We start from the raw sequence: 24553 nt of genomic DNA, 5'->3' as shown, positions 1-24553 counted from the left end.
TAAACAAAAATCCATATTATTTTCACAGAAGACAAAATATAGCCATAGTCAAACATAGGCTCAGTTTTGGTAATCTTTTGAGTCAATCCCCCATAAGAAGGGGGCTGTTAGTTTTTAAAGAAATCAGGAGTACTAAAACTGAAGTAAGTGGTTCAGGGGATGAACTACATGAAGAATTTAGATGCTACACGACTTATAAATATTGTTGGTTCTGAACTTTTGGGTCAGTTCAAAATCTGGATAGTGAGATGTGGATCCAGAAGAGAGATCATGATGTAAAGAAATGGATTCTGCCAACAGATGGTCTAAATCATTGGGTTTGTCAAAAGTATGATCAATCCATAAGGCCCACACTCTCACCAAGAAAAATGAATGAGTTTCCCCTTTCTTTCCAGGCTTCTGTTATGAGATATTATATTTCTTTCTGAGATGAACATTTATTGTAATTGTAGTTTGATTTCTTGATATTTTAGATTTGCATTCACTCCTAAGGATGGCCTAGTCTTTAAGCTAATTTCAAATTAGATGTTCACTCAGGATTTTCAATTTTCTATAAAGCCTCCAACTATATTAATGTGCTGATACCAGTTCTTACTCTCAGTGTATGTTCATTCAGCTATTAGTTTGGCTGTATCCCATATGCCTAGTCTGATAGGTGCTGAGGCCAAACGGCACCCACATCCATGGAGCTTATGCTCTGGATGAGAAGACTGGTATTAAACCACTGTAGTCAGATTGATAGTGTTCCAAGGTTAAATGTGGAACGTGATCAATATGAAGAAAAACTGTGGTTCAAGTATTGCCTGCCAGTTTTATGTCTAGTGATGGGCAATCTCATTTGATTTTGCTTATGTGATATAATGAGAAGAAGATACTTATTATTGGGTGGAAACACAGAAAAATATATTTACTTTTGGTTTGACAAAGCCACTTCTCCTGTTCTTGGTAAATAGTGTAGAAGCTACTGAGAATTTGCATACAGGTCTAAGAATCTTCAGGGAAGGTGAAGGATTCCTTTTCTGAGACTCAGTCCTAGAACTTCGCTAATGAATCAAGATGTTTCTGTCACAGGCAAATGCAGAGCTGAAGCCCCAAGCTGTGGTTCTTATGTCCCAATCAAAGAAAACTTAAAAGTTAGACATGAAAAGCTGAGCAAGAGAATTTTACTATAAGTGAAAGTAAAGCTCAAGCAAAGAACACTCTCAAGAGAAAGAGAGTGGATTATCTCTGAAAAGAGAACAACAAAGGAAACCTAGGGCTACTTCCAAATTCATTATTGTTTGGCATTATCCAGGAAAAGTGGGGTGCACCTTCTGCAGTCTTCACCAATACAGAGTTTAAACTCCTCCTTCACTTTGGGTGGGGGGAGTTTTTGACCCTAGTTGGTCTTTTCTTGAACTGTCATGGAGACCATTCCATTAGGGTTGGGGCTTCATCTACAAGTCAATCCTTCCTTCATGTGGGTGGTAGGGTCAGTGACCAGGAAGACTTTTCTTAGGACACCTCTGCTACCAGTGAAATTTTCCCTTCTAAAATATGTTAAAAAGATTGTGGCCACAAATCCTAACTTTACAATGATCTCAGGAGACCCTGTTAGGATTTGGCCCCATGGATCTTTCCTTTTTGACACTTTTCTTAGTTGGCTCCCTTTGTTTCCACCTGTTACGCTCAGAGTTGTTTGTCTACAAGTTACTGATTACTCCTTAAAGGTAATTGAAAGAAACCTGGGCACCCTGCTGCATTATTGGTTTGCATTCCACAGCTCATTATGACTGGCTTCCCATGGCAGTCTTAGGAGCACCATAGTCCTCTTCCTCTGGGGTGAAGACTCTTAATCAGTGTAGAGAATTGTGACCTAACATTCATAATACTTACACACATAAAATAAAGTAGTTTCTGGAAAGGGCCTTAAGAGCCTACAGAAAATGGAGACACATTTATTCAAGAAAACCTGTCTCAGTAAGAATAGTAAGAGTCTGTGGCACTTGAACTACAACCTGTTCCTTCTCCCTGAGTTCCTCAACTCTCGGTAGGTGTCATCAGGAAGAGAGGCCACCTTTGCTGCTCCCAGCCCCAACTCTAGTACCAGTCATTGTGTTTTTCCCAGAAGGGATAGTCCATAAGCATTTTTTCATTCTTCCCAGTGCAGAGGTTGAAACTTCAGCAAGCTGTAGCTGAAAGGTTGAAGGTTCACCTTAATCTATATGGTCAAGGCTCTAAACCAGGGATGGCAAACTGGAATACTGGGTCTCCTAGGACCCTTGCCTAAACTTGCTCATAGGATGGAGCAGACCCCACTGGAGAGGCAAGTAGAAACCAAAGACTACAGTGCTGCGTACTGCCTTGATCATGAAGCAGGCGTATCTCTGAGAGCAGCAGGCACTGTGCCAGCCTTGAGCTCTGGTGCGTCAGAGATTTTGCCTAGGTAGAGAAGTGGTTTGTAAAACAGAGGGGGCTGACCGTCTCCCCCAAAGTGATCGATTTAGGTAAAACAGGGCAAGAATTCAAATCTAACAGCGATCTTGAAAACAATGGACAGTTTGATGGTAAACAGGAGGAGCCTGTTGGCTTCATAAGAGCAACAAGATAGATTTTAGGTTAGCTACTTTATTAGAGGGAACCAGAGAAAAAGGTAAGGGCTCTTCTAAGGAGGGAACAAACATAAAAAGCTAGCCTTAAAAACTGCCTCTGCAAAGGGGCTTACATTTAATTGGATCAGACTAGGGAGAAATTTATGCCCCAACATGTCATCTAAACAGCAGAGCAATCAGTCAGCAACTAGAGGAGCCCAACAGAGGCAAATAGCTTAACAAAGAGATCAGGAGAAAAAAGAGCCCCTAAAACCACCATCATTTCGGTTGCGTCTTGCCTAAGGCATTATCCTCTGAGGAGAAATGTCAGAGGTTTCAGTGTGGGGCAGCAGACTTCACTAAAATAGTATAGCCACATCAATTAAAAAAATAACTAGGCTAGCAGTAAAAAGCACTTGGGGATCATTACCCAGATTTGCTATAATTATTACCTAACGTACTCACAATCAGGAATAAAGCAAGCAATAGGATCCACCTGTAAGAAGCATCAGTTGTTGGATTTATCAGAAACTTCAGAGCAGCCATTATAAAATTGGTCTAAAAATGAAAAGAAATCATGCTTTAAAAATGCAGCGGAGTTAGACTAGTTGTGTTTTCATATCTGAACATAGGAAAGTCATGTCTGATTCATTCTACTGCCTTTCCTATTCCCATGTACAACCACAAGAGTGGGAAGTTATACTCCACATGTATGTATAATATATCAAAATACATCCTACTGTCATGTATAACCAAAAAGAAGACATAAATTAAAAAATGCAATGCAAGGTATGATGATAATGTCTCATCAAACAGAGAATAACAATCAATGACAGATTTTTTTTTTTTTTTTTTTTTTTGGGTACAGGACCAAATGGAAATTCTCAAGTTGAAAGGTAGAGTAACTGAAAAGAAAGATCCTTACAGTTGCTTAATAGTAGATATGAACAGGCCAAAGAATCGGCTAACTTAATAATAAATCAATAGAAATGACATAATATGAAGAACAAAGACAAAAAAAATCAAAGAAAAATGAATAGACTCTCAGAGAAGTGTGAGACACTAGTAAGCATACTGTCCTACACACATGTAGTAGAAATACCGGGAGAGAAAGAAAGGAGCATAGAAAATATTTGAAAAGAATTAAAGGCTGAAAAATTAGGAATATACCCATGAACTCCCCAGGGAAACTTTTCATGAGGGAGTCAGACTTGGACTGGCATTCTTTTTTGTTCTTTGGTACCAGGGTTTGAACCCAGGGGTGTTTTACCACTGAGCCACATCCCCAGCCCTTTTTATGTTTTATTTTGAGACAGGGTCTTGCTAAGTTGCTGAGGGGCTCGCTGAGTAGCTGAGACTGGCTTTGAAGTTGCAATCCTCCTGCCTCAGCCTTCCCAATGACTGGTATTACAGGCATGCACCACCATGCCCAGCTCGGACTGACATTCTGGACCCAAAACCAAGTCTTGAGAAGGCTGGCTCAAGGCTCAGCATGATGGATGCTGGCAGTTCTTCTGACTTGGCTTCCCTTGGTATGGGAAATAGCTCACATCCTAGAAGAAATGACATTGAAAAGGAGAGCTGAATCACTGGGATGCAGAGCAGGATTTGTGCCCCCACTTTGGACAGAGGGACTAGGTGCCATTTCTCTGGAACAGAATGGAGAATTGTGTGAATGTAGAGAGTCTGGGGAAGAGAGTCCCAAGTGAGGTTGAGGATACGTTGATGTTAGCCCATGCAGGGATTTTTAAAAAATCTTCTCATTTGGGACAGGTCAGGCTCAAAGATGTCCTGTGCTTCAACCCCTTGAATGGGTTGAAGAAGGTTAAGACACAATTTTTGTATTCACTGGATTATCCAACCTTCTCCTGAGATGAAATTTGTTTTGTAAATGAACAGATACTATTCATAAGGATTGTTTTAGAATATGAATTTAAGAAAGAATCAAAAACTAGAAAGTATAAATGAAAGTTATAGGTATGGAAATATATTTTAGTATAGAAAATTAGAAGGTCAAAGAAATATTTCTGGATGAGAAAGTATTTTGTCTGGCAAAGTAATATTCTTGTGCTAAAGTCCAATATGAAAGAGTGGATAAAACTGAGAATGTTACAAGTTGTGAATGTCTAAATAATTCACAGAAGGTTTGTAATAGGTAATCTCAAAACGTTTGTGTTTGTGATTATATTGGCTATAATTAGCAGTCAGTCAAAATTATTTGAATTTTAATGTATTGATATGAAGCAAAAGTTTTATTACTTAGGAAAAATAAGGCTTAAAGGAATTAGGGTTTGTACCTGTTTTAAAGCCTTTTAAATGATTAATTTGTAACAAGTTAAATAAACAACTTATTTTAGGTTGTAACAATATAGTTGACGCCCTAAATATATGTTACTTGATGTATGTATGTCTCTGAACCTGTCTGTAAGCCTTGTCTAAGTGTTATGTAAAAGTTTATAAGATGAAAATCTATGTAAATTTACTAGCAAGATAACCAATAAGTGCTCTCTTTTATACATGATACCTTGACATGGAAGGGCTACACTGTCTTTTGAAGACCTGTCTTATATTTGTTTGCTTTGACTAAGTCCATTTCTGACCATTAACAGTGTTTCCTAAATGTATAATAGAGTTAAAGCTATCCTTTGGGGTTTTTAAAAAATATTTATTTCCTAGTTGTACACAATACCCTCATTTTTTATTTATTTTTATGTGGTGCTGAGGATCTAAGCCAGGGCCTCAAACATGCTAGGCAAGCACTCCACTGCTGAGCCACAACCCCAGCCCTATCCTTTGATTTTTGCTAGCACTGCTAACCCATGCAAACCTGTGATTTGTTGTTACCATACACTCAGTGTTCTAAAGTGTACTTTAAAAGTTAAACTTAGTTAAGTGTAAAGCTTAGGAGAGAGCATCTTACCAAGTAGCTTTTTTCCAAACTAAAATTATCGGTAGCAATAGTCTCAGATTTGAATAGAAATAACAGATTTGGTTGGTATTTATTCATGTCATTTGATGTTTCATAGCTGGATAAAGTAACCTGTTGATAAGTTATATATACAATTTTGTGTTACTTTTCACTCTGGTATAGGAATTTAAATGTATTTTTGGAAGCTAATAAAAACAGCCTGATAAGTTTAAAGGTTACATTATAAAATGTTTGAAAGCATTTGCCACTTTTTACACAAAAAGAAACTTAAAAGCTCTCTAGGCCTTTGTTTGATTTGTGTTTTAGATGTAATGTGTATTGTGTTATTTGTCAAGAGCCTCTCCTTACCTGAGGTAAGGCTTTGCCTTCCACCTTATTCCATGTTAGAATGGCTCCAAAATTGTCTAGACTTGAGTTCACTTAGAGTTGTGTTCAAAAGACCGAATTTTGTTGTAAAGATTACTGGGATCTCAAAATAACAGGAGATATAATACAAGACTAAGTAAAGGTCAAAGATTATAAAAATCATTTTACTTGGCTCATAGCTATCACACAAACTGAATATGTTTTTTTTTTCTGTTAATTTCATTTTGTATTTTCCTTATAAACTTTGTAACTGCTGCCTATTAGTGTTTTAATTTATTTTTATTACAGCATCATAGTTAAACTCTTCTTTAAATTTGTTCTAATTAGTTAGACATGATAGTAGAATGCATTTTGACACATCATACAGAACGGAATATAACTTCTCATTCTTCTGGTTTTATGTGATGCAGAATTATACCAGTCATGTAAATGCACATAGGGTGATAATGTCTGATTCATTCTACTATCCTTCCTATCCCCATACCTGCCCCCCTCCCTTTATTTCCCTCTGTTTAATCCAAAGTATCTTTATTCTTCTCTAGCCCCCTGACCCATTATTGTGAATTACCATCTGCACATCAGAGAAAACATTCAGTCTTTGGTTCTTTGGGATTGGCTTATTTCACTTAGCATAATATTCTCCAGCTCCATCCATTTATGGGCAAATGCCATAATTTCAGTCTTCTTTAAGCCTGAGTAATATTCCATTGTGTATATATATCACCTTTTCTTTATCCATTCTTCTGTTGCAGGATACCTAGTTTGGTTCGATAGTTTATCTGTTGTGAATTGAGCTACTATAAACATTGATGTGGCTGTGTCAGTGTAGTATGCTGATTTTAGGTCCTTTGGGTATAAACTAAGAAGTGGGATAACTGGGACAAATGGTGGTTCCATTCCAAGTTTTCTGAGGAATATCTATACCTCTTTCCATAGTGGTTGCACCAATATGCAGAAATTTATGAGTGAACCTTATCCCCTACATCCTCACCAGCACTTATTGTTGCTTGTATTCTTAATAATTGCCATTCTGACTGGAGTGAGATGAAAACAGTGTAGTTTTAATTTGCATTTCTGTAATTGCTAGAGATGTTGAACAGTTTTTCATATATTTGTTGATTGATTACATTTCTTCTTCTGCGAATTATCTGTTTAGTTCCTTAGCCCATTTATTGATTGGGTTAATTTTTTTGATGTTAAGTTTTTTGAGTTCTTTATACATCCTGAGATAAATGCTTTATCTGAGGTGCATGTGGTAAAAGATTTTCTTCCATTCTGTAGGCTGTCTCTTCACGTTATCAATTGTTTCCTTTGCTGAAAAGAAGCTTTTTAATTTGAATCCATTCCATTTATTGATTTTTGATTTTACTTCTTGCACGTTAGGAGTCTTGTTAAGGAAGTCAGTTCATAAGCCAATGTGATGGAGATTTGGGCCTACTTTTTCTTCTATTAGGTGCAGGGTCTCTGTTCTAATGCCTAAGTCCTTGATCCACTTTGAATTGAGTTTTGTATAGGGTGAGAGATTTCATTTTGCTACATATGGAATTTCAATTTTCCCAGCACCATTTGGTGAAGAGGCTATTTTTTTTTTCTCCATATGTTCTTGGCGCCTTTGTCTAGTATGAGATAGTGGTATTTATGTGGGTTTGTCTCTGTGTCTCCTATTCTGTACCATTGGTCTATGTGTCTGTTTTGGTGCCAATATCATGCCATTTTTGTTACTATAGCTCTGTAGTATAATCCACTCAGAGAGAAATTAGTAAAACTACCTCATTCACAATAGCTTAAAAAAAATTGTGAATCAACCTCACAAAAGAAGTCAAAGACCTCTACAATGAAAACTACTGCACACTAAAGAAAGAAATTGAAGAAGACCTTAGAAGATGGAAGGATCTCCCATGCTCTTGAATAGGCAGAATCATTGCTGTCAAAATGGCCATACTACCAAAAGCATTATACAGATTGAATGCAATTCTTATTAAAATTCCAATGCCATTCTTCATAGAAATAGAAATAGCAATCATGAATTTCATTTGGAAAAACAAGAGACCCAGAATAGCCAAAGCAATCCTTAGGAAGAAAAGTGAAGCAGGAGGCATCATAATATCAGGCCTGTTAGTATTTTACAGAGGCGCTACTTATAATAAAACAACCTGAGTCAATTTCAGATAATAATCCATCACCTATAGAACAGATAAGATATAATTCTGACTGACAGTGCTGATCCTGACCTCTGGGTGTTTAAAATAAAAAAACTTGGAGACCAAATTCAAGGAAGTAAAAGTTCCAAGGAAAAAGCAGTCAGCATTTTGGCCTTTGCCCTCTATAGTCAGCCAGGACCCAGACAATGACCCCTCTGGGCCCTCTCTGGGCCCTGCAGCTCTGGTGAGTCATCCCGTCTGCCATCAGAGGATTGAGAGGACCCTAGAGAACAGGAAGCCAACCAGGGCACATTCTGCAAAGAGGAGGGTCACCGGAGATGGAAATATCCCTGATGATTCCAAGAGAAGTCACATATGGTCAGCAAGACCCTGACCCCATTCTGGCAGATGGCACCACTGGTAGAGGAGAGCTAAAGGGACCAAGAGGCTTTACACATGTCCCCAAGAATGATCTCTGAGGAATCTCAGCTGACTTTTAACAGTAGATAGGAACAACGTTGGTTTTGACCAACTTGGTCTTAAACACCTGGTAGAAAAGTTTAGCCTAAGCACAGTCCTATATGGACATTTAAAAGGAAAAACAATGCTGTGTGTGCTTACTGTGCCTTAAAATGTACACTTGGGTCAGCCCTACCAAAAGTAAGGAAAGCTGGAGACTATAAAGGAAGAGTTCTTGTGTGGAAGTGCCTAATAATGATGAGTTGCAAATTTGTCCTGAGTTAATTTGAGCCTGATGTCATAGACTTACAAATCTTCCTAACCTCCTACATTGATAAACTCCATCTGTTTTTACTGGTATGATTATGAGTTACCGGTCTTCAGGTTTTCAGAGACTGGATGAAATACTAATTGCTTCTGTGTGAAATGATGAATTGTTCACAACAACATAATGCTTTGCCTTGTTTACTCTTGTCTTAGCATGATCCTTGCCCTAGGTATGCCTTGTCCAGTCATCTACCATCTGCCACTGTGGTCCTCTGGACTGCTCTGATGCTGAATACCCTTAACTATCCATGCCCCACATGATAGAGAACAAGTGCTGGCGAGGATGTGGAGAAAAGGGTACTCTTGTACATTGCTGGTGGGACTGCAAATTGGTGCGGCCAATTTGGAAAGCAGTTTGGAGATTCCTGGGAAAGCTGGGATTGGAACCACCATTTGACCCTGCTATTGCCCTTCTTGCACTATTCCCTGAAGACCTTAAAAGAGCATGCTACAGGGATGCTGCCATATCGATGTTCATAGCAGCACAATTCACAATAGCTAGACTGTGGAACCAACCCAGATGCCCTTCCATAGATGAATGGATTAAAAAAATGTGGCATCTATACACAATGGAGTACTATGCAGCAATAAAAAATGACAAAATCATAGAATTTGCAGGGAAATGGATGGCACTAGAGCAGATTATGCTTAGTGAAGCTAGTCAATCCCTAAAAAACAAATACCAAATGTCTTCTTTGATATAATGAGAGCAACTATGAACAGAACAGGGAGGAAGAGCAGGAAGAAAAGATTAACATTAAACAGAGACATGAGATGGGAGGGAAAGGGAGAGAAAAGGGAAATTGCATGGAAATGAAGGGAGACCCTCATTGCTATACAAAATTACATATAAGAGGTTGTGAGGGGAATGGGAAAATAAACAAGGAGAGTAATGAATTACAGTAGATGGGGTAGAGAGAGAAGATGGGAGGGGAGGGGAGGGAGGATAGTAGGGGATAGGAAAGGTAGCAGAATACAACAGTTACTAATAGGGCATTATGTAAAATTGTGGATGTGTAACCGACGTGATTCTGTAATCTGCATTTGGGGTAAAATTGGGAGTTCATAACCCACTTCAATCTAATGTATGAAATATGATATGTCAAGAGCTTTGTAATGTTGTGAACAACCAATAAAAAAAAATTTAAAAAAAAAGAAAGAAAAAAAAATGGACATGTTTCTTTCTCTTCCTCTCTTCCTACCCCTCCTTCATCTTCCCCCCAATCTCAAGGGAAACAGGATTACCTTTCTCCCCCATTTTAGGCAGATTATCTGTTCTTGCACACACCCACTATAGGAAGAAGTAATCCAGACTTTGGGGCTGGTACCAGCAGATCTCAGAAATGACCATCTTCCAAATTAACAAGTGAATTACAACTCCAACAGAGAATACATGGAATGTAGACTTTGAATCACCTCTTTAAAAGCCCCCTGTTCCTTGGAGAATCACAGCCTCAGGGACAGGAGTCCCTGTGTTTCTCCTTTGCTAGCAAAGCGATAAACTTTCTTTTTACTTCTTCTCAAAAACAAACAAACAAAAACCCCTTTTCATTTGGAGATAACTGTAGATTCACTTGTGTTTGTGAGAAATAACAGAAAACCTATTTACCCTTTACCCCGTTTTCCCCAATGGAAATTTCTTGCAAAACTGTAGTACATTCAGAATATTAAAACCATATCTCAACACTGATAGAGTTAATATATAAAATATTTCCCTTAACAAGTCCTTATATAGCTGCACCCACTTTCCTCTTGCTCCCACCTCTTTCTTTTCTTCAGGAGATACCTGGATTGAACTCCACATCCCCAGCCCTATTTTGTATTTTATTTAGAGACAGGGTCTCACTAAATTGCTTACACCTCACTTTTTGCTGAGGTTGGCTTTGAACTCTCAATCCTCTCGTCACAGCCTCCTGAGCCACTGGGATTACAGGCATGTGCCACAGTGCCCGGCTTCCCACCTCTTTCTTATCCCCAGGAAAACACTAATCTGTGCTCCATTTCCGTAAGAGCAATGGCAAATCATTGCAATGATTGCATTGTGAGATGGTAGAGTTTGAAAAGCAATTAATGTTCCAAGTAGATGTTTTGTGGTAGATAGAGATGTCAAAAAAAACTTACACAATTGGACCAATATTAGTTAAATGATATCAAATAATATAGATAAGTCTTAAAATCCAGCTGTCAGTAAATTAGAAAATTGAAAAAACAATAACGTGAATTGAATAAGTGAATTGAAAAGTGAATAAGTGAATTGAAAAGTGAATAAGTGAATTGAAAAGCAAAATTCATGAGTCAGTCCAAACTTAGCTAAAAAGATGTTTATATACCTCCTCCAAAGCTATCAGGAGGGGTTGCAAAAAAAAAATAAAAATATTTGGAAAAAATAAAAGAAAATTGAAAAGAGATGCACTCATTTAGTCAGATCTTAAGAGACTAGAAGCACTAGCAGTTTCTGTGGGCTTGGAACATACTCCCTGAGAAAGAAGGAGATACATGGTGAGGTGGGGAAGTGCCCCTGGGGCAGGCTTGAAGGGTACCAGATGCTCAGAGGCATCAGAGGCAAAGAAGGGCCGCAGGAAGCTTTGGTTGGAAACTGAACATCAACTTGACTTGTTTAATAATTTCATCCATGAACAGTGCTTGTTTTAAGACATTGATAGGAGGGGGGAGAAAGTATAGAAAAGTTAATTTTCTACACAGTAAGATCAGCTGATGAGATTTAAAAATTATCAGTGCCTCAATCTCAGAGATGATGACTTACTTGAATCAAGGTAAGGTCTGGGCAACAGGAGTTTTAGCGGTTTCCCACGTGAATTAATGGACTGGCAAGGTTGAGAAAGACTGCTTAGATATAAATCTGTCCAGTATTATAAAATTGATGGTTTATGCATTTATGGTTTTTGGGGATAAATAACTTAGTGTACAAATAAGACAACTGAAATTAAAATAAAGACCAAAATAATTCACTTACAAGTGGTCATTCAGCCTTACAGGTGGTTCTTGTTTTTCCCTTGAATCCCCTTGGAAAATATTTGAGATATTCCAGTACCTGGGTCCCAACCCTAGGCTCCATTGAAGACGTTTGAAACAGGGAAAATTTCTAATGTGCAACTAGAGTTGGTAGTTTCAGAAGCAACCTGGAGTATTTATAAGATGCTAGCAAGCCCTTAAACTTATTACTTTATTTGAATATTAAATTGAGTTCAAAGTCCTTGGCAAACACATGAGAAGGTTTCCGTTTTCTGGATGAAAAAGTCTATAAAACTCTCCTTTAAAAAAGATATATCTCTGGAACAAAAATTAAAATGGAAATCTCCCAGGTTGACCCTCAGGTAAGCTCTTGAAATAGTGACTTAGAGCTTTAGCCAAAGCCTTTCAGGAGACACTGGCTTACTGCTAAAGCAAACAGTTCTTGTAGAGACCTGTTATGAAAGCAGATGCTACATCTTTAAAGTAAGTGAAATAGTGTGTGGCTAGCTAAAAAAATAAGGGGATCTGAGAGAAGGTCTTTTATTGTTAACCTATTTTAGATAGAACTCAGTTACCCTTTAGAATTAGTTTTCATATCTAGCTGGGAATCATAGACAGGCCAGAATACTCCTGGGACTTCATTCACGCAGGTACTTCAGTGTTCCCGGAAGAGATAGTTATAATGATCTATCTCAATTTGGGTGAAGTTTCTTAGTTGCTTATAGTTCATTCATTGCCTGGGGAATTCTGATGGGAGTGCAGTGAAGAGCTTTAAGGGAAAAGCTATTTCTGAGACACAAGACAGGTAAGAACCTGAGTCTTGCTTTAAGGCATAAAGAAAACAGAGCTCAGAGGCCATCCGGAAGCCTGACACTAAACCTAGTAGGGCATATGTGCCTTAGAGCATATGTCTCTCATTGTGACCCATACAGAATGTCTGCTCTATAGCTCGCAGAAAGAGAATTCATTCATGAAATAACTTCCATCTTGAACATGTGTAGTGACTTATGTCTGGGCATAAAGAAATACCTGAGAAGCAGCAAGGAATTTAACAGACAAATTTATCTAGGCGTTATTTAGTTTCTCATGTTCTGTGCCTAAGTAGCTCTGTTGGGAACACTCTGTCAGCCTACTTACTCTAGGATTTGTATTTGTTTGTGCAAGAGATTCCTGAGTTTCTGGGTGTCTAGTCTCATTGGGATTCATGGTAGGAAGCTGTCAGACCCTTTTCTAAGGATGAATAAGAAATCAATAAATTCCACCACTGTTAGGGTTCATATTGTGAACCCTCAACTTTCTAGATGAAAGTTTGTAAGTGGCAAGTTACTTAACTTCTTTGTGTCTCATTTAGCTCATCTATAAAATGAGGGCAACACTTGTCCTAGCTGATAAGATATGGTTGTTTTAAGAACTCAGTGAGATAATGCTTGCCAAGGTTGCTTTGCACAACTCCTGATATACAGTAATTTCTCAATAAAAACTAGCTATTGTGGTCTGAATAGTTGCTTTCTTTCCTTTGGTTTTGTTTTGTTTTTGTACTGATGGTTAAACTCAAGGGTGCTTTACTACTGGGTCTTGAGACAAGATCTTGCTAAGTTGCTAAAGGCCTTGCCAAGTTGCCCAAGCCTTCAGCTTGCAATCCTCCTGCCTTCCTCCTAAGTCACTGGGAATATAGGTTTCCACTGCTGTGCCTAGCTAACATAGTCATTTTCTTTATCTTCACCATCACCATCACTCCTTGAGTTGAAATACCATGGTCTCTCAGGTAGGCAAGGGAGGTGAGAGGTGGAATACCTATACAGGGAATGTTAATATTACTAAGATATTGAATGGTTGGGATATAGAGAGAGACATTAAGAAAAACTTAATTGTGTTATGAAATAAATTTCAAAAATCACATGAAGTTTTAGGCTGAAATGCGACATCAAAGCAATGTGTACCTGCAGAGTTGCCCATATCTGTACAACTTTATGCTAAGCCTCAAAACTCTGGATGTTACCTATCCTTTTTCCACTGTTATCAGTGGAATTTTTCTGGAAAATTTGAAAAGTTCCATAGTACAGAAAAACTTTAGGGCCAATTTCTCTGGAAGAGTTGTATACTCTTGTAATAATGAACTAAGTAATAATGAACTAAGGCTGTGATGGTGGTATTGACATGGTAGTTGAGGGGTCAACTAAAGAAATGGCTGAAGCACTGGGAAACACATGCAAAACCCTGCATGTTGACAAGAACTGCTGTAGGGAGATGGCAACTGATTCTCTGTCTTCCTAAGAACAGCTGGGAGAAACCACTGAGCCCTGGGGCTCACCTCCAGGACAGCAGCTGCTACCCTGCTGGACCAAGTTGCCATGGGAAGCAGCAGATAGGGATTCTCCACATGTCTCTATTACTTCAGAATGAATCACTTGAAGGAGGAAGTGAGTATGCATGTGTGTGTGTGGTATATGTGCAAAGGAGGGGATGGAGGGAAAGTTAAAATTAATTGGGATTTGTGGGAAGTGATGTTTTCCTTTCATCCCTTCATCATTATTGAGAACAGGGATTAATCCAGTGGGACTGGATGCCTGGGAATTTAGGATGGACCCTTGATCCAAATTAAAGAGACCTAATAGTAACAGGCAACCAAAGTGCTGGTGTCTCAGGGAGGAGGACTCATTAAAAGCTAGAGTTGCTAAGTGATGCCAGGATTAGTCTCTCTCAACTCTCAGCTATTTGGAACTTCATCAGATGCTGCATAAGGTTGCATTCTCTTTCTGAGTTTGGTAGAGCAGATATTTTATGTTGATTTAAAGGTCAGCCATACTGAGAGGATGTCAAATTAATCCTTTACTTGTGACCCACAGAAGGATTGCTCATTTCTGCTGTGCTTAAGTAGAAGTGGATCTAGGATTTTTATCAGAGGTTTGTACTTCTGAACTACTTGTGCTCAGATAGGTATAATATAGTCTTTTAAAACACCAAAGTAGCAGCAGCCTGTCCACAGGCTTGTGTCCCTCCTTGAAGTCCTGTGATTCTGACTCATTTACATTATAGTTACTAGGGTCATCATTATATGAATTATATGAGTATCTGTTAAATGAACTTGTATAAATATTCAAGTTGCACTTTTTGACTTATATTTCCAATAAAGACTAGTAACTGAACGGAAAGGAAATTTAAGTCCACAAAATGCCATGGAAAGAAATTCTGATTTGCAGTGAGCTCTTTTGTTTTAGATCAAAAGAATCTGAGTAATATCCTGTTATTTTAACCACGGATTGCAACGAATGTCTAAAATGAAATAGGTAAATGATTTTTGGCTCAAGTGTGCTTAAGATGACTAGACAAAATATGAATTCCTGTACCCTAAGGCTTAACATGTGGGTCTCCTAGTATGAAATACACAACTCTAATAATTTTATCCCAAATGAAAATTTACTAGACATGAGAGGACAAAAGTCATTTTACAGTGACATGGATATTGTAAGAAAACCTCTCCTTACTTCAGTCTCAGCCATGCTGTTTACTGGCCCTTCCTCCATGATGTTCTACCCCAGAACATCTTGTGGCCCAGAGCAATGGAGTCAGTAGTGAGTAGGCAGGGGACTGAAACCTCTGAAGCTGTGTGTGCAAAATAAACTTTTCCAGGACTACGTGCTTCTTGGCAGGTACTTCAGTCACTGCAAAGAAAAGCTGACGAACATAGCAGGCGAGTGAGGACCTAGTGACTTTGTCCCTAACTGTGACGAGTCCAGGTGGGTCCCTGCAGGGCCATAAGAGACCTGAGCTGATTCACTCCCTGTGCTAACCCCACTTTTACTTCTTAGGGTAATTAATGAATCAATTTGATTAGATAAACAAGAAAATAAGTATTTCACAGATTTCCTCTAATTGTTTAAAACTGTTAGAAAAGAAAGACGAATAATGTTCTTGACCCTCCTAGAAAAGACTCTCCACTTTCTTGAATCCTCAGACTGCTTTTTCTCAAAATTAGAACTTTTTATTTGGTAAGTATTTCCCTTTTATCATTGTTAGCTCTGGAAAGTGTTGAGAATATAACCATTTTCTTAATCATTTAGCATTTTTAGAGGGTGCATATTAATTATGCAGAATGGTGGATTTCCTTGTGGTATATTATACATGTATAAAATCACTCCCCATATCTCCCCCACCACATCCCTTCCTGTACCTGATGGTTTCCCCTCTACTTTCACGGAACCCTTTGATTCCTTCTGGCTTCCACATGTAAGAGAAAACATATGATGTTTTTCTCTCTGAGTTTGACTGACTTTGCCCAACGTTATGATCTCCAGTTCCATGCATTTTCCATATATACCACGTTTTCTTTATCCATTTACCCACCTATTGACTGTCATCTATGCTGAATCACAACTTGACTATTGTGAATTTGCTGGATCTCTGAGTCTCTCCAAGTCTTTCCACTGACAGCATAATACTGTACTTCAGTGCATTTCCTCTGTCACCCATCTCCCTGAGTAGCTATTGTCTCCCTGTTTGAATTCCAGAAGAGCTGGGATCTGCAATCTGCTTCTACTCAGCATCTTCTCTTCCTTTTACCAAGTTTTTGACAATAGCTGGTTCAGTCGCGGGTAAAGTGCTAATGTTTATGTGAACAAGTGAATACATACAAGAATAAAATCTTTTAATGTTTGCAGCTCTTAAAGAAGTTTTTAGCCCCTTTAAAAGTTTTAGAAGCTATGCTGAGCCATATTCTTTCAGAACTTACTGTCTGTCACAAGGAAATTTAATAAACTCCTCTGTGCTACTATATTATATTCTTCCTGTTGGACAGTGGTGCCCTTTATTAAGGAAATTTTGAACTCTATCCAATAATTATATCTAAAACCTACCCCTACTGCAAAAAAAAAAAATCACTTAATACTGCAAATCTAGTGAAGGGGGTATATCAGGACTAGGGTGTTTTACATCATCTCCATAGGCTGTTTTCTCCCAATACATAATTCGATGACTTAATTATATGAACATTCAAAAGTCCATAGAAATGCAAATGAATTTTGTCTGGTGGAAAAAATAAATCTCTATAAATCTCATTCTCACGTGAACAGATTTTCCATATTTAACCTCTTTGCTCTTTGAGAGGTCTTACATCTAGTCTCAACCCATATATTCTGGAGTCACCATGAATGTTGGGAAGCTAGCTCCAGAGTAGTTTAAAAACAATTCCAAATCAATGGTAGAGATTGCAAGGAATAAGATGTGGTGGGTAAGACGCATTTGTGATAGGTATAGATACTGCAAGAGTGAGCAGTCTGAATAGTTGGCCTCTGAGCAGGGAGAATGATACTGTCTTCCAGACAAACTGGAAAGGAGAATAAACAGAGCATTCCTCTTCAGTAAAGTACGTCACTATGCTGACTTTTTTTGTGTGTAAGAGTTTACCAAAGACAATCTGGAACCACTAAATGCTGCTTGCTCAACCAGTACCCTGTGACTCTAACATCTAGCTCTTTAGAAGAAAGAAGGATGAAGAGTATTTTTAATTAACCGAAGTCCCTGTAAATAGCAGGCACATCAGTCAGTCTTGAAGGGAATCAATGAGGTTTAGCAAGTTTTAAGACTATAATTCAATTTTAAATTTTATGAGCATGCACATACTTTGTTTCCAGTTGTACCACAAAAGAGGTTTACTGAACTGTCACAATATTAGTGACTTCTCATTTTGTCAAAAGTCTCATAGGACATAAGTAACATTCTGGGAAAGTAGTAACTGCTTTTTCCTTTTTCTTTTTAAACACATTATTTGGCTCTTTGTCAAAATCAGTTCTGTGACTACTCGCTTTTTTTTTTTTTTTTTAATGAGAGTAAACAAATGTTGGATACATAGACCTTGGAGGGAAAATCAAGGACAGATACTTCCAGGCCAATGGAACTGATTTTACAAAGATCTTAACACATGAGAAATTTCTGTAAATTTATTCCAGTGTCCCAGTGTGGGATTTCTCCTTCCTTAGCCATCAAACATCTTTTCTATCATTAATACTCTTTAAAGATGCTTAATACATTGACCGTTGGCTAAATGAAAGAAGGCACTTTCTTATATATAGCTGTAAAGGAGCCACCAACCAGGGCCTGGATTTCTCTAGGGGCAGGATAACAGGTGGAGCTATGAATACAGCTCTAGATTCTGGGCTCCCTAGGGGTTGGCTAATTTGAATAATTTCAAGCTCCAGGGCATAGGATTTTTCCTAATTGTCTGGTACCTGGCCCTAGGGCAATTAGGGCTATTACATGAGGTGGGGGATGAGAATAAGAGAAGTGGTTGGGAAGTGGATTTAATATGGCCTGAAAACTAGGTCAATACAGATTAAAAAAACAAATATCTATGTCCAGCTTTGTGATTGGGCCTGGCAAGGTTTATGTTATAGAGATGTGTGGGAAGACATACTGCTGTGAAAGAAGCTCCAGTATAAATCTGGTTCCTGGCAGGACCAAATTCCCATTTACACACAGATGTTTTGCAAATTGCACAATAAGAGTAACCTTGGACTCTGGTTCAAAAATTCTGCTCAAGTAATCTTTTTCTAATATAACATTTGCTTTTTCCCAGCTTTACTTACCTTAAAGCTTATTTGAGCCTGCTCTAGATTACTGGTGCCATTCCAAAGTTTCTAGAGGCTGCATGTCTCTCTGAAAACTTTACTAATTTCTTGTGAATGTTTATTTCTTTTTTCTTTAAAAAAACAATTTTACTGTGATACAATGTAAATGTTATAAAATTTGTATGATTTAAGTATATAACTTAACAATCTTTTAGTAAATTAAAAGAATTTTGTGTCTATTGCTGTAATCTATTTTTAGAGCATTCCCATCATCTCAGGAAGATACATGTATCCATTGCCATACATCCCTTTTCCAAGTCCCAACCCTAGGCAACCACCAGTATACTTCTTTATTTTTTTTTATTATTCTTTATTTTATTTATTTAGTTTTATGTGGTGCTGCAGATTGCACCCAGTGCCTCATGCATGGTAGGCAAGCGCTCAGCCACTGAGCTACAACCCCAGCCCTAGAGGCGTCTTATTCTTTTTTTTTTTTTAAATTTATTTCTTATATACATGGCAATAGTGGAGTGCATTACATTCATAATTATCCATTCACAGCACAATTTTTCATAACTCTATAGAAAGTATGTTCACGCCAAATTATGCCATTATACATGAACTCTCTTATTTTTTTTGCATTACAATTCTTAATATACCTTTACACCACAATTTATCATATCTCTGTTTGTATATAAGGTATGTTGACACCAAATTCACATCTTCATACATGTATTTTGTATAATGATGACGGTCTCCTTCCACCATCCTTGTTATTCCCCTTGTCCCTTCCTTTCCCTCCCACCCCTATTCCCTGTCTAGAGGTAATCTTCCTCCCACGCTCTCCCTTCCTACCCCACTTTGAGTCACCCCCATTATATCAGAGAAAACATTTTGCATTTTTTGGGGGCATTGGCTAACTTCACTTAGCATAATCTTCTCTGATGCCATCCATTTCCCTGCAAATACCATGATCTCATTATTTTTTTAGTGCCTAAGTAATATTCCATGTGTATAAATGCCACATTTTTTTTTTTATCCATTCATCCACTGAAGGACATCTAGGTTGGCTCTACAGTTTAGCTATTGTGAATTCTTTTTTTTTTTCTACATATATTTGCCTTTTCTGGACATTTCATATAAATGGAATTTTATAATAAGTGGTCTTTGTATCTGTATTTTGTGTCAGGTTTGATTAAATCTAATGTTGAGATTCATCCATGTTGAAGCATTAAACAGTACTTTGTTCCTTTCCATTGATGAACATGTTTTCACTGCCTGGATATATCACATATTTTTAAATCTTTTGAGCAGTTGATAGACAGTTGGGTTGTTTCCAGTTTGGGGATTTTATGAGTGAAGCTGCTATGAATGTTTATGTACAAGTCTGCTTCTGTGTGAGCACTTGAGTAGGTACATAGAAGTAGAATTACTTAGACATATTTTACATGTATGTGCAACTTTTTAAGAAAGTACTGGACTATTTTTTCGGAGTAGCTGTGTTATTGGCATCTTAGGCCAGAGGCTTGACTCTGGGAATCACCAGCTATTCAGGTCTAGTGACTTACCTCAAAAAAACATGCAGAAAAGGGCATGGTGAGGAGCAGGAAAGAAAATGATAATCAATATGGCGGTATTGGGATGGCAAAGTGAGATCTATCATCTCAGCCCTGTCTCTGTAGAGGCAGTAGAGAGATCTAAAGTGTTACCTGTGGCACTAATGCTGGCCAGGAAGAGAGTAGGACACATAGCTCAATGCTCCAGAAATATTTGGAGTCAAATGGATAGGAAAATGGGTTTTATCCAAAGCCACCTCTGAAGGAAAATAGAAGAAACTTATATTTTAAAAAAATTCTGTCTTTTCCCCAAAAATTCCACCAGAGAACTTCTAGAATAAATGAATTTAGCAAAATAGCAGGATATAAAAACAACATCCATAAATCAAAGACATTTCCATATATTAGTGACAAATCCTCAGAAAGGGAAATAAGGAAAACTACCCCATTTACAATAGCCTCAAAAAAAAAAAAAGAAAGAAAAAGAAAAAAAAATGACAACTACAGAATGCTAAAGAAAGAAATCCCTTGCTCCTGGATAGGCAGAATTAACATTGTCAAAATACCATACTACCAAAAGCACTATACAGATTTAATGCAATCCCAATCAAAACCCCAATGACATTTTTCATAGAAATAGAAAAAACAATCATGAAATTCATCTTGAAAAATAAGAGAACCAGAATAGCTAAAGCAATCTAAAAGAGTGAAGCAGGAGACATCACAATACCATTCCTTAAACTGTACCACAGAGCAATAGTAACAAAAAAAGGCATGGTATTAGCACTAAAATGCACTGTAGACCAGTGGTACAGAATAGAGGACACAGAGACAAACCCACATAATGACAGTTATTTTAGCCAAAGGCACCAAGAACATATATTGGAGAAAAGATAGCCTCTTCAACAAATGGTGCTGAGAAAAGTGGAAATCCATATGCAATGAAATGAAAGTAAACCTCTATCTCCCACCATGCACAAAACTCAAAGTGGATTAAAGACCTAGGAATTAAACCAGAGACCCTGCACCTAATAGAAGAAAAAGTAGACCTAAATCTCCATCATGTCAAATTAGGCCCCAACTTCTTGAATAAGACTATAATAGTGCAATAATTAAAATCAAGAATCAATAAATGGGATGGATTCAAACTAAAAAGCTTCTTCTCAGCAAAAGAAACAATCAGTGAGGTGAATAGAGAGTCTACATCTTGGGAGCAAATTTCTACCACATGCATATCAGAGCACTAATCTCTAGGATATATAAAGAACTAAAAAATCTTAACACTGAAAAAAAAACCACAAACAACAATAACAAAAAACAAATAACCTAATCAATAAATGGGCAAAGGACTTGAACAGGCACTTCTCAGATGATATACAATCAGTCAACAAATATATGAAAAAACGTTCAACATCTCTAGCAATTAGAGAAATGCAAATCAAAACTACTGTAAGATATCATCTCACTCCAGTCAGAATAGCAGTTATTAAGAATATAGACAACAATAAGTGTTGGTGAGGATGTGGGGAAAAAGACACACTCATACATTGCTGGTGGGACTGCAAATTGGTGCAGCCAATATGGAAAGTAGTATGGAGATTCCTTGGAAAACTTGGAAGGGAACCACCATTTAATCCAGCTATTCCACTCCTTGGTCTATACACAAAAGACTTAAAAACAGCATACTACAGGGACACAGCTACATTAATGTTTATAGCAGCACAGTTTACAATAGCTAAACCTGTGGAACCAACCTAAGTGCCCTTTAGTAGATGAATGCATGAAGAAAATGTGGTGTATATACCCAATAGGATATTATTCAGCATTAAAATAGAATAAAATCATGGCATTTGCAGGTAAATGGATGCAGTTGGAGAATATAATGCGAAGTGAAGAAAGCCAATCCCTCCCCCACCAAAAAAACCCACAAATGCCAAATGTTTTCTCTGATATAAGGATGCTGATTCATAAGGATATTGGGTTGGGGAAAATGGGAGGAATAGATGAACTTTAGATAGGGCAAAGGGGACAGAGGGCAAGTGTGGGGGCATGGGGATAGGAAGGAAGAGGAATGAGAGGGACATCATTAAGTACATTTATGAAAACACAAATGGTGTGGCTCAATGTTGTGTACAACCAGAGATATGAAAAATTGTGTTCTCTATGTGTAATATGAATTGAAATGCATTCTGCTGTCATATATAACAAATTAGAATAAATTAAAAAAATTTTAAAAATTCCATCTTTTGAATCTCTTAGGGTGAGCAAAATTTTTAAAGGGGAAGAGACGGTAAAGTAAGACAAAAGGTAGGAAATATACCTATGCAGATTTAGTTAGCCCTATGCTAGGCAGGTCTGGGGAGGGGATAGTCTCCTCTCTCAGCTTCCATGATTCCTGAAAAGACAGGTGGGATGGGGTGGAGTTTGTACTCTGTCAGCCTTTGAAGTTGCTCTCAATTTTAGGCGGGCAGGCACCAATTCAGTCTGTCTCTGGAACTTGAGGTTAAAATAGAGGAAGAATTGGGTGGTGCAGTATGCATAATTAAGCCATCTTTGCCAAACTGTGGTCTAGTTGATTATTCTCTTCATTCTGGTTCTGTGAGGTGGCTCCAGAGGGGTCCTTATCACTTGAGGGGACAGTTTCCACTTGCTGCTAAGACTTGTCATTCAGACCTTTGATCCCGTAGGGGGCAATACCTGGAAACTTCTATGTACCACTCCAAGGGTCCGAAACAGGATGCTACAAATCTTGCCTCAGACTTCCAGCAGGACAAGATAGGTTAGGTAAATTTAGGGATAATAAGCCTTGCATTACTAGATTTTTTTAAAATTAAAATTTAAATTTTTTGGTAGTGAGGATTGAATCCAGGGGACTTAACCACGGAACCACATCCTCAGCCCTTTTTAATATTTTATTTAGAGATAGGGTCTCACTGAGTTACTTGGGGCCTTGCTAAATTGCTGAGACTTTGAACTCCATGGTCCTCAACCTCCCAAGCCGCTGGGATTATAGGAACGTACCCCTATGCTTTGCTCTTATACTAGATTTTAGATAAACACTCCTTGAATAATTAACATGCCTTAAATGATTAACATACCAAAGTGCAGAGCTGAGCAGTGTCACAAGGTTTAAGATAATGAAGACAGATATAAAGTAAAGGCAGAGTTACCAGGCTTTGTCCTGCCTTCAGTGACCTACAGGGCATCTGCAGGTCTAGGTAAAGAGCCAGTGCTGTCATCAAAGGCAGCCTAAGTTTCACTTAGGATCCCTGCATCAATCTTATGAGGGTTCTCATTTTTCATATCTTTACTCATACACATTGTCATCTGTCTTTTTAGCTGTTTTACGGGGATGTGTGAACAAATGTTGGTATTGATAGTATGTTTGCAATGTATCTTTCCTGCAGGTAACATCAGAGTGAATCTTCTATATCTTGAGATGAAAATATTTCCCCCTATCATGTTCCCCAGTTTTAAGCAAAGCCATTTGATTCCTTTTATTAGGACTAAGGAATCTGAGAAAGGGGATTGCTTCAGAACAGCTAAGTTCTACTTGTGGGACAACTGAGAAGGATTTCCCTATGAATTCCTTGGTCTAGCAAAAGGTAGACTTAGACCATATTATTTGTGTTTCAAAATGTATTTTTTGAATGGGAGGGATATTGGTGTAATCAAATGAATTTTGGGTTGGAAGTTAGAATACTTGGGTTATTGTCTACATTCAGGTACTTTAAATACCTTAGACATAGAATAAAATAGAAATGGTAAAATAATCAGAGAATTTTACCCCACACACACACAATTTTTTTTTTTTAAGTAGAACTCATTTACTTAGAGCCCCAACATATTGAGGATTTGCTATGGTGGAAATGGAATGCAAAGAGGACTCCTAAAATTTGGTTTTCTCTTGATGGCTATTTCCCTTTCTCATGATTTCACAACCAGATTCTTCAGGAATCTGCAGTGAGGAAATCATTGACTATATCCTCATTCCCCATTCAGTAACGTGGAATGTATCAGTAAATCAGTTTTTGGTTCTAGGAAAAAATGCAGATATTTCTGCCGGGTTTCTATTCTCTCGACAAAAAGGCTCAGGGGTCACTCTAGTTAAACTGGGCTGACTGGGCTGCACGAAATAACCACATAAGAGACACAAAAACCTTTTTCTTTGGGGTTGCTGTGACGGCTCCTCTGACCTTAAGGGTCTGCAGAAAGAGAGAGAGAGAGAGCAAGCGCAGACCCCTTTTATTGGGGAGAAGCTATTCAAATGAGGCAAGGGGTCAGGTTTCAGGGGGCTGAGTCTATCTTCATGATGTCCACTGTCAGCAGGTTGACGGACACCTGGGTAGGCCACACCCAAGGGCACAGTGAGAGGAGGGGACACACACAAAGCACTTCCATGGAAGATTCTATCCTAAACAGGGCAAGGGGTTAGATTACAAAGGAACAGGTGAACATAGCTTCACCCATGGGGCTGTAGCAAGACACACCCATTTCTGTGACTGAGCGCCTCAGCACCCACCTGGGGAGTGTAACTCAGTCAGGTGTAAGGTTGGCCTCCCACAGATTTCACCACTGCTAGTAAACCCTTGGTATTCGGGAAGCTCTAGGCAGTTTATTAATAATATTTCACATAGAATTTATAAAGAACTTAAATGCTACTGGGAAT

General features: G+C 38.1%; 1 long non-coding RNA gene across 1 annotated transcript in view; it reads left to right on the top strand.

Annotated features, from left to right (window-relative positions):
- The window catches only part of LOC144365034 (uncharacterized), a 152194-nt gene that overhangs the window by 8261 nt on the left and 119380 nt on the right, over positions 1-24553 (top strand). The gene's annotated exons all lie outside the window — the stretch shown is intronic.

This window comes from Ictidomys tridecemlineatus, chromosome 6 (genome assembly GCF_052094955.1).
Source record: "Ictidomys tridecemlineatus isolate mIctTri1 chromosome 6, mIctTri1.hap1, whole genome shotgun sequence".
In the NCBI taxonomy this organism is placed as follows: Eukaryota; Metazoa; Chordata; class Mammalia; order Rodentia; family Sciuridae; genus Ictidomys; species Ictidomys tridecemlineatus.
Note: the sequence above shows the minus strand (reverse complement) of the source record. Positions and strands in the feature narration are given on the sequence as shown.